The sequence below is a fragment of the Rattus norvegicus genome, chromosome 3 (genome assembly GCF_021556685.1).
Source record: "Rattus norvegicus strain SHRSP/BbbUtx chromosome 3, alternate assembly SHRSP_T2T, whole genome shotgun sequence".
NCBI lineage: Eukaryota > Metazoa > Chordata > Mammalia > Rodentia > Muridae > Rattus > Rattus norvegicus.
The window spans coordinates 139,918,749-139,929,154 of record NC_141536.1 but is presented as its reverse complement, the minus strand read 5'-3'; the positions used below and the strand labels follow the sequence as shown (position 1 = coordinate 139,929,154).

The 10,406-nt window shown below is 45.8% G+C and overlaps 1 long non-coding RNA gene across 1 annotated transcript in view; it reads right to left on the bottom strand.

Annotated features, from left to right (window-relative positions):
• Positions 1 to 5,018: 5,018 nt before the first annotated feature.
• Positions 5,019 to 10,406, bottom strand: part of LOC120101749 (uncharacterized) — a 44,607-nt gene continuing 39,219 nt past the window's right edge. Inside the window, exon 6 of the long non-coding RNA XR_015684710.1 lies at positions 5,019 to 5,250. This is a non-coding gene — a long non-coding RNA (uncharacterized LOC120101749). The remainder of the gene's footprint in view (positions 5,251 to 10,406) is intronic.

Below are 10,406 nucleotides of genomic sequence, written 5' to 3'. Positions count from 1 at the left end.
CCCCAGGGACACCTTGCTCGCAGATGTCAGACTGCACCCAGGACCTCCTTTAAAATGTGGTTCTAGAAGACCCTGAAGAATGGGGTTTATAAAATGACTGTAAACTTTATGTTGCTAACTGCCAATCCAAAAGAGTGCACCTAGCCAACAAAAAAATTGTGGCTGTGGATTAAAAGGGCCCTGGAGGCAGCCATGGTAACAGATAAGTAGAGAGGCTACAATGTACTTTATCCCTAGGCTTTTTTTTTTTTAAAAAAAAAATAATGTCCCTTCCTTTAAGGAAAATATATTTATTTATTGTATGTGCTTGGAGGTTCTGCCTTTGCACCCTGTCTGTTCTGGGGAATAGATTAAGGTCCCCAGGCTTAGTAGCCAGTTCCTTTACCCAGTGAACGTTTCCTGGACTAAATAATATGCTTTGATACAAACAGATTGTAAAAGTATACATTTTAGAGGTTGGTGATAATATATGATCACACCAAAATCCATTCCCACAGTATTCTCCCTGAGTACCATCACTCTATGTAGACAGCAGAGGACAGTGTCTGGATGCTGGGCACGGATGTTGGAGAAAGGTGGGTGAAGGGATCCATGGAACACCCAGGAAGAATCAGTCTGAGGGCCCACGTCAGCACAGGGTCAGCACAGCCAAGCCTAAGTCCTGAAGATTTCTACAAGAGTCCCCTTTCTTTTGTCTGTTCAAAGAGCCCTTGGAGGCACTGTGATTCCTGGAAGATGAGACCAGAGAGTTGGTGGCAGCTTACTGAGGATGTAAACAGGCACAGGTGTGTCAGGTTGGAATTTCTCCGAGCTGGGTGCCAATGGGAAGCCATTTCTACATCACAGGTAGAAATAAAAGGCAAACTTGTGACTGTCTGCAGATGAGCAGTGTTTGTTTGGAGGCGAGGGTTGGGGGATTGTCACGCATTTTTTTTGATCCCTTGTGACCTGGGGACTGAGCATGGATTCTGGGAGGCAGCTCTGAGCTCACGACTCTCCTGCCTCTACCCTCTAGGTAGGTTCTTGATGGCTATTGGTGTCACAACTCTGCAGGCATGTACGGTGCTCCATGGAACTCAGAAAGGCTGTAAACAAGGTACCACAGGCCATCATCAGGGAAACTCAGAGGCCCTTCCATGCATGGTGAGATCATCAGCTGCCTTTCTCCAGACGTACCTGTGAACCATTAGAAGAGACAGAGGGCAATGGAAGCAGACAAGGGCCCCACAGTACTTGACTTCCTCATGTTTGTGTCCAAGACGACTACTGCTGACCAGATTGGAGCCAGAAACAGAGCAAAGGCGGTGCAGGGAAGGTCCATCTAGTGCTCATAAGGGAAGGTAGAGGGCACAGGAACAGGTGAGTCCATTGCTTATGGTGCAGCTCTCAAAACCATCCTGGCTTGCTAGACAGCTTGTTCCTTACCCACCAAGATTCAGAAACCTTCACAACTCACCCCGTTTGCTGAGTCATTATTGGTGAGCCACCCTGGTGCTCTGCAACCTGAGTCATCAGGATGCACACTTCTGTACTCTATAACCAGACAGACAAGGACACACACACACACACATACACACACACACACACACACACACACACACACACACACTTCTGTACTCTCTCTGGTCAGAGAGGGACATGCAAAGAAATGTGTGCCCCCATGTGTCTGTGCACATACATACACACACATGCACATTCACGTATGTAATGCACACTCATACTCACATGAGCATACTCCCACACTCATACCACCAGACATACCTTGTGCACAGTTGATGCAAGTGAAATCCGCTTCAAATGGAGAGAATCTGGACTTCGAACAAAGTAATTTCACATTTTGTGTAACTCTAGGTGTCCCTCCGAATCAGTTTTCTCTTGTTCCTTCCCCCATCTGACACATCGACACCTCCTCTACTGGTTCATAGGAGCCATGCAAAGCCAGCACATGCCATGGTGCACACTCTACCCCAGGGCATCTGACCACGTGCTGGATGAGGGCCACCGTCGATGTTCTGAGTAGAGCTAAGGTGAAGTCTGCAGAGTTTGAGAGTAGAATTCAGATCTCGAGCTGGTCCCGGGCATGGTCATGGATAAGAACCTGTTGAGGGAAAACAACAGCCTCCGGTCGGACAACAAGGGCTTTCCTTCGGGTGGGTTATGGTCTCCTGCCACCTTCCACCACCTAAGGAAACCAGGGAATTAAGTAGTCAGACTCATACTCCTCCTCACCTTCGCACTCTAGTATATACTAACTTTCTTATTTTCAACAGTATCTCAAACAAAGATCCATGCTGTTTCCTTTCTGATATCCTGTAGGGATGTTGCTCTTTTGAAGTTTTGTGTTCCCAGGCAGCAGGCTGAGAAAGTCTGCTGCCTTTGCAGCACCTATGACCTTGGGCTGGGGCTACCAAAGGACTTCAGGGACCACACCCAAAAGGGGACAACGCCTGAGGCCAGCTTTTTCTGCACAGTGAAGTGCTCCATAGGGCAGGAGAGGCCCCTCAAGCCCAAACTCACTGGATGGAAGAGGGATACACACATGATGCTCCCTTGCTCAAGCCACGGGGAAGGCATGATTGGCTAACACTTGGTAATTTACCAAAACCCCTTGTTTTCAGGTCTCCTCGGGGGAAAGGCTCCTGCTGATTGACAGGGAAGTGGCACCAGAGTCACTTAGTAGCACATCAGCCAGATGAACTGTGAGCAATAAGACAGGAAAAGTGTCCTGGTCCCAGCAGCACCCAGAGCCTTACCCTGACCCTTAGCCGTGACAGGAGCCTGGAGGAGGCAGCTGGGGGAACTTCCTCACTGGGGCAGTTCCTCTCTGTCCTGGAGGTAACCAAGTGGTCAGCGCAAGGTGTTTCTCAAAGCTCTTGTATTCACCACCTCTACTGCTGTGTGCATGGAGCAAGGAGAGACAGCTGGTGTTACTGACCCCTTGATCACCTAGGAATGGACACCATTTCCCCACTAGGAAGTCTCAAGAAAGACTGCCATCTTCCAGAGTCAGACATCCAGAATCCTGACAGTCACGTTGGGGTTTATGTTGGCATCACAGACAGCAGTGACAGTAGCCAATGCCTGCAGAGCTGAACCATTCTCAAGGGACTCAGAGTTTGAAAACTGAGAGGTTACTGATGTTAGGCATTGTGTGTCTGGGTAAAGATCAGCCACCTGGGAAGTGCACAGAGAACTGGGCACCATGCTGTGCCTGCAGAAGTGTCACCAAGAGTGCCATGCACAGGAACTTTGAAAAAACCTCCATGTTTGCAGAACAGAGATGAATATCTTCTATTAAAAGAAGTGTTATTGTCCACTTCAGATGCCAAATGCCACCACTATTCCTTCATACACCAACTCGTCATTGTAGTCCCTGAGTCAATGCAGCAGCAAGCCCCCCCCCTTCCTGCTCCAGCCTAAGGTCGCAGGGACATAATTCCCCACCCCCAACAACTGTCAGAATGGCAAAGAAATTGTCAAAATGTCAGCTCCTGTCAAAGTAGCTGCACTGGGACATCTCCTCAGTCTGGAGCACTCACAGGATCTGTCCACTGGGGCACATCGCCTGTCCAGACGAAGTTTCTTGACTTGAACTGTCCAAGCTGCAACACTTTTTCTCAGTCTACTGCAGTCCTGAGGCTCTGTATAAGCTCTTGACACCCATCCTGCCTCAGCCTACAGCCTTTGTGAGAGGCCACTTCAGGCACTGTGCCACAGGAGCTGTCCACAGTGGCAGCAGCTATTCTCCTGCCTCCCCAGCAGTCCAGCAGTGATGGCACCTCAGCAAAAGCCAGCTGCAGCCAGGAAGGAATTTCCAGCCTAAGCCACAGGCCCAATTAAGAGAATAGGAAGTGAAAAGAAGCCATCAATCCCTGAGCAGGAACACCCCCCCCCCCAATTCCTGAATATCCCATTAAACTCACCAATCCCTAAGCAGGAATACCCAGCAATCCCTGTCCAGGAAAACCCACCAATTCCTGAGCTCTCCAAGCTCAGGACTTGAAATCCCAACCCATTCTTACCCTGGAAATCTCTGCCCTGAGAAATGCTGAGCCCTTAAATCGTGTGTAAGTACTCCCCCTTGTTCCATTCCTTACTGTCTGCTCCCAGAAGCAGAGGGTAGCCACCCCTGGATTTCTCCCTTCAATGAATCTCTTTCATGTTTTCTCCCTGCTGTGACTCTGTTGTTTGAGGGAACAAAGAAGAAGAGAAGCAATGACAAGGAGAAAAGCAGGAGCCAGGCTGAGATCTTAAGCTCCTTAGCTTAGTTGCGGGTACCCTCCCATGGGAGCTGCAATGCTTCTGTTGAGGAGGGGTTTTCTCAGAGCCATGTCATTCCTGGGGTCCCATGTCTCAGGATAGTCTTTCCCTGGGACACTGTCCTCCCTCAGGGCTGTGTGGTTCCTGGGCCTTCATGTCTCAGGATACCTTCCACTGGGATACCTTCTCCCCTCAGTACTATATGGTTCCTGGGCTGCCGAGTCCCTGGATACCCTTCCATCTCGGTAGAAACATTCACAATTATACTATTTCCCCTGGTGACCAGAAACGGCTTCATTCACAACAACCCACCACATTCATGGTGGTGACTTCTTCCTGTCACACCACTGGCTCATTTCCATCCTTAGGCCAACATCTTCCATCAATTTAACATCTCGTGTTAGGTTCCTCTATCCAGTATTTTCCTCCTATTGTAGCTTCCTGTGCTCAGCTCATTGCCCTCCCATTTTACCCATCCTGATATCAATGTCAGAATCTCTGTTCTTTCTCAGAAGCAGTTGCTGTTGTGAAGCACAGCTGGCCAGTAACTTGCCATCTTTTTCTCGATCCTGGGTGGTGTGGTAATAGGTTTGCCCCTCTCGTACTTTTAGGCCTAATCTTAAAATTTCTCTTCTTAGACACGTGGGTGTGTTGATCAGGCCCTTCCTGCAATCCAACCCTCCTCGTAATCACAGGGGTTCACTCCATCCCCTCCATTGTGACCTGAGTTGTTCTGTACTTTCTTGATTTTTACATACCTGTTGCCTTCAGTACTTTAAAGAGTTAATAGCTTGAAGATGTTCCCAGGAGCCCAGACTTTGATGCCAAGGCATTTTCTTTTGGTGTCTCCATGTGGGACCAAGAGGCAGTGCCCTGTTGTGCATCCTCCAGAGTAATCTAAGCAAGGGATGGCACTATCATTCAGGGCCACTCATGCACTCTGCTTATTAAGGGGGTAGAGTCTGGGGCGGTGAGATGGTATGTTCATTCCTGAAAGGACAAGGTTTTGAGGGTCATGGGGGAAGTATGCTTATCTTGGGATACTGTGAACGTCATTCTATGGGGTAGACAAGTAACTGAACATCAGGCAGAAAGGTTGAAAGGAGGAGGCAGAGAGGTAAGCAAATGTATGGCATCATAATGACTGCCAACTTTATTTATAGACAAACACTCCCGTCCTGGTCATTGGACATTTCCTGAACTGAGGTGGGTGTCCTGTTCTACTTCTATCAGATATGCTATATTCTCTCAAGGGCCTCTGTTCATGCTGAACATGACGATGGCTACCGGGAACTGATCCTCCCCTAAAGAGAAGTAGTGTAGGGTCCCTGGATACTACCATTGCCATTTGTCACCATTGGTGTGGCCCCTTTGACACAAGGCCTTCACTAAAGTCATCCTGTAATTGGTGCCCAGGATAATAAACCTGCCTTGGCGGGCATGTGCTGGGACTAAAGCAGCAATACATTGAATTGGGCCCAGTAGTGAGTGAACTTCCTTGTTTCCAGTCCAAGGTCCAGCCTCTGGCATTGTGCCTTCCCTGAGGTTAGTTAGGGGATGAGCCCTGTATATTTTTCCCACCAGGAAGGTACAATGTGGTGGTCACTGGCTATTGTAACCTCCTGGAAGATGCCATTTCTGTGGCCAACGTGGGTGCTGGCCTGTCCTGGTGTTAGCCTGCAGTTCCAATCCTGGGCACAGCTCCTGCCTTGAGGAACAGTGTGTGGCTATCTGTGCCTCAGCTCTGATTCATATTGAAAATGGGCTTTGTTCTCCGGGCAATGCGCTCTCAGCCCCTGGTCCCTGGGCTTTCGAATTGAGCTGTATGCAAGGTGGAGACCTGATTGTGTATGAGGAAGGGAATATAAAACTCCACATGATATTTGACCTCGGGATAAACTTCAGTTTGGTCTCTGGTTATCACACATGTGGATTGAAACACATATTCTGTGCCTGGTCTGAGGTGAACAATGTGTCACTTTCCTGGGTACTAGTTCTGATTGTGTGTCAGAACTGGGTAGAAGTAGGAAGATGCCTCATGGGTATTTTCTGATCTTACAACAGCCTATGTGAAGGCCCCTGAATACAAGTCATGCCTTAGGCTCAACACTCTGGGTCCTGGTCTAGAAGGAGGTCTGCATCCAAGCAACCTCCTGAACCTTGGTCTTTCCCTGGTTGTACCACATTACTGGTTGCCTGGGATATGGGCCTGCCCAGAAACCAGCAAGTTGTGATTTCCTCACATATGAACATGCTGCTTAGTTTCTGTCAACCTAATACTAGCTTCAGTTACCCAGGAATAGAGAGGGAAAAATTTCCTTCAACAGATTGACCCATGGACAGGGCTGTGGTGCATTTTCTTGATTAAAAAGGTGATGTGGGAAGGCCTAGCCACATGTAATCAGTGTGGTCCCTATGTAGATGATCTTGAATTGTATAACAAATTATCTGAAGGCTACCAGGGAATACATAGTGGACACCATTCCATGCCCAGTGATTTAATTACTCACAACAAAAAATATTCCCTATTCTCTAAGTGTCTCACATAAGTTCTTGAAGCCTGACCCAGTGGATATTGATGTCTTAAAGAAACACTTTCAGCCTAACTCTTAATAGCCACTAGTACTTCAACCTACACAGCTTGTCTCAGGCAGAAGAATGATATACAATCTACTGCCTCAACACACTGAACTCTATTCAAATATGACTCTGAATCAATAACTCAAGGTACAGCACATAGCTTACTTTAATTTCAAAGACTGGGGCATTTATGATTAATTGCATAGTATCTGTCAGTCATTGGCACATATTATTTTTAAACTTTCATATCAATTCTAGTCTGGTATATTTTTATTCTGGCCCTTTAGGCTCCCTGTTTTCAGCATGACAACTTTATAACTTGTGTGCTCACCTTACTGAAGCCCTTCTACTTTTTAAGACTTCTGGCCCAGTGTCCTTCTGCTAAGTGTGCCCTGTTCCCCTCAGGCAGGCATATCTCGTAAAAACCAGCTCTAGGTCATGAGCTGTGTTGTTTTAGTGAGTGTTTAATGGATCAGTAGGAATAAGTGGGTCCTCAGATGGTCGGACATCAAGAGCTTCACTGGTATAACGCAATGCATTCATTGAGAAAGCGTTTGAGGAAGCCAGTTACTGTTCCCTTGGCTGGATGTTCAGCAAAGCAACCTATTAAAGTTCATCACATTCTGAATCTTCACAAATCTTGACTTGGTTTCCCAACCTCTAGAGGTATGAGGAACCAATTTCTGCTGTTTAATAACTTCTCAGTCTAAGGCGTTTACATTGTATAACTGGGAATCACTAGGACATCTGGAATGGCCTGTGCGTATTAATTTATGTTAACTTTGCACAAACTACACTTATCTGGAAGGAGGGATACTCAGTTGAGAAAATGCCTCCAGAAGATGTGGTTACAAGGCACTTCCTAAATTATTAGGGGAGGAGGACTCAGACTAATGTGTGTGGCACTATCTCTGGCTGGTGGTCCCAGGGTTGTTAAGAAAATAGACTGAGCAAGTCATGGACAGCAAGTCAGTGAGCAGCACCACTCCGTGGCTTCTTTATCAGCTCCTGTCTCCAGATTCCTGCCCTGTTGGAGTTTAATGATGTCCTGCCTTCCTTTAATGATGACAGCGATGTCGAAGTATGGGCCACATAAGTTCTTTCCTCTTTTTTGGCTTTTCGGATATGATGTTTCACCTCACATAGAGAAGCCATAACTGAACCATGGTTTTATCTACCACATCTCTGGGAAAGATATTTTGTTTTCTGTGGGATTCTGGATTCACCTTTCTGACTTCACCATTTCAAATATGTCAACACATATATTTCGTGACTGGTGAGAAATACATTTTTGTGGGAAATACATAGTTTCAAGGAAAAGCTACAGAGGTGGCTCAGCAGTTAAGAACAATTCTCTGATCTTGCTGAGGAGAAGTTTAGTTCCACAGCACCTATGTTTATTGGTCCCCATGGCCTGTCCCTCTAGCTCCTGGGGATCCAATGCTCCCTTCTGTGCATGGTACCACACATATGCCCATTCTCATACATAGGTACACACAGAAATTTTAAACTTAGAAAAAAAATTGAGGTCTTTGTGGAAATCTATGGTAAAGCTCTCTACCTCTCATCAATCAGTTGATATAAAATACTTGGCTTGGTCCTATTTTATCAAAAAGTTTAAGCTTGAATAGTATAACGGGAAGTATAAAAGCCAAAAATTGAGAACAAATCTATTAGGACAGTTTGAGAAGGCCAGGGATGCATTGCCCATGCTCACTGTCCATGTAGAGAAATAAAAATAAAGTATGATATTTATCCTTTAAAATAAAGTACCATTATCATCATAAGTATCTGATGTTATGGAGAAGGTCCTTGTTATGGGTCCAATATAAAATGTCAAGAACCAGTCGTGTGTTTGATCACTAACTTCCCTACAGGAGTTACTCTTTTCAAAATTCATGGAGCCCTCAGGAAGGGTGGGTGAGACACACAGACAAGATGAGTGGGGCCTAAGTGCTGTTGCGTGATGTTTTGTGGGGAAATACAAGCCAAGGTCTACACACCTCAGATAAGGAACTGATGGCAGACCAAAGTAATAATTCTACCAAAGTCCACTATGATAAACCAGTAAGTTTACTAGGATTATTAAAATGAATATGGGCTACATGTAAGGCCATGTGTGACTGATAAAGAACTATACCACTGAAGTGCCCATGTTTCCTAGGTGGGAACTCACAAGAGCTGTAAGTGCAGAGCTCTCTACAGGGCCAAAGAGCTCCATACCTAGAGAATCTCTGCCCCAGCAGTTGTTTCTAACAACCATAAATTTGAGGAGGGGCCTTATGAGTCTTTTTAGCTTCAAGAACTTCCTAGTATTGTGAGTTATTTCTTGAATTTGATGAGCCTCCTTCCTCCCTCCTGGAGGGAAGGAACATTTCAATTCTAGGGGGGAAAAATTCAAATTGACAAAAAATGGCAAAAAAAATTTCTATCCCTTTCTCTGGCTCCTAAAATCTTCTGTCCCCTCTTCTGCAATATACCCTGAGCCTTGAAGAGCATGATAGACATGTGTGTTTCTGACTACGTATTGGGCCACGATGCCATAGCAATAGTTACCCAATCTTGGGATATTCATCAGTGTTTATGCATTCTGTCACACATCATCATTTCTGAAAAGGAAGTTTCCTTCCATGTCAGTTAGAGCAGACAACAACAGTGATCTCTAGGTGAAAGTATGCACACGTGTTTGGAGGTGTAAGTATGCACTCATGTTTAGAGGTGTAAGTATGAACACGTGTTTGGAGGTGTAAGTATGCACTCATGTTTGGAGGTGTAAGTGTGCACACGTGTTTGGAGGTGTAAGTGTGCACACGTGTTTGAAGGTGTAAGTATGCAGTCATGTTTGGAGGTGTAAGTATGCACACGTGTTTGAAGGTGTAAGTATGCAGTCATGTTTGGAGGTGTAAGTGTGCACACGTGTTTGAAGGTGTAAGTATGCACACGTGTGTAGAGGCAGTTTGATAGCCTTGGCACATCCATTTAACAAAGCAGGAACAGTTACTTCCCTACTGGAGCTTTGAACTCACAGCCACAGGTTTAATGTGGCTTATAGTACCAGACACAAAGTCCTTCTGACAGGGCATGTCTTAAATCTAGTGAGAAAGATGTGGTTATATCCTTAATAATAATGCCAATTTTACACCACAACATACCATTGTACGGTTAGTTCTGTGCTACCATAGAGAGAAGCTTTGCCAAAGGCCTTCACTACAACTCTTATTTTGGTATGCTTGCCTTTATAGCTGCTGGAGTGGACCCACTGAGGATGGACTCCATTTGTTGTAATTCCTTCCACTGTGCTAGCAATGCCACTAGACTGAGCCTCTGCTTCTTCCCATGAGAGAACAAAACCCCAATGGAATCAGTAGCTGAGCTTATACTTTAGTAATATGCCCAAGGGGGTTTGAGAAACAAAATATTGTTACAGTAGCACAATGACAGTAGGGCCATACTTTGGACACCAATCCAAGTTTAGAGGGAGGAATGACTACTTTGAATGTAGAAATGTTAAGGTCTGTAGCAGCCAACATTACAGAATTTTTGGTCTTATTCACAAAGGGCATTGA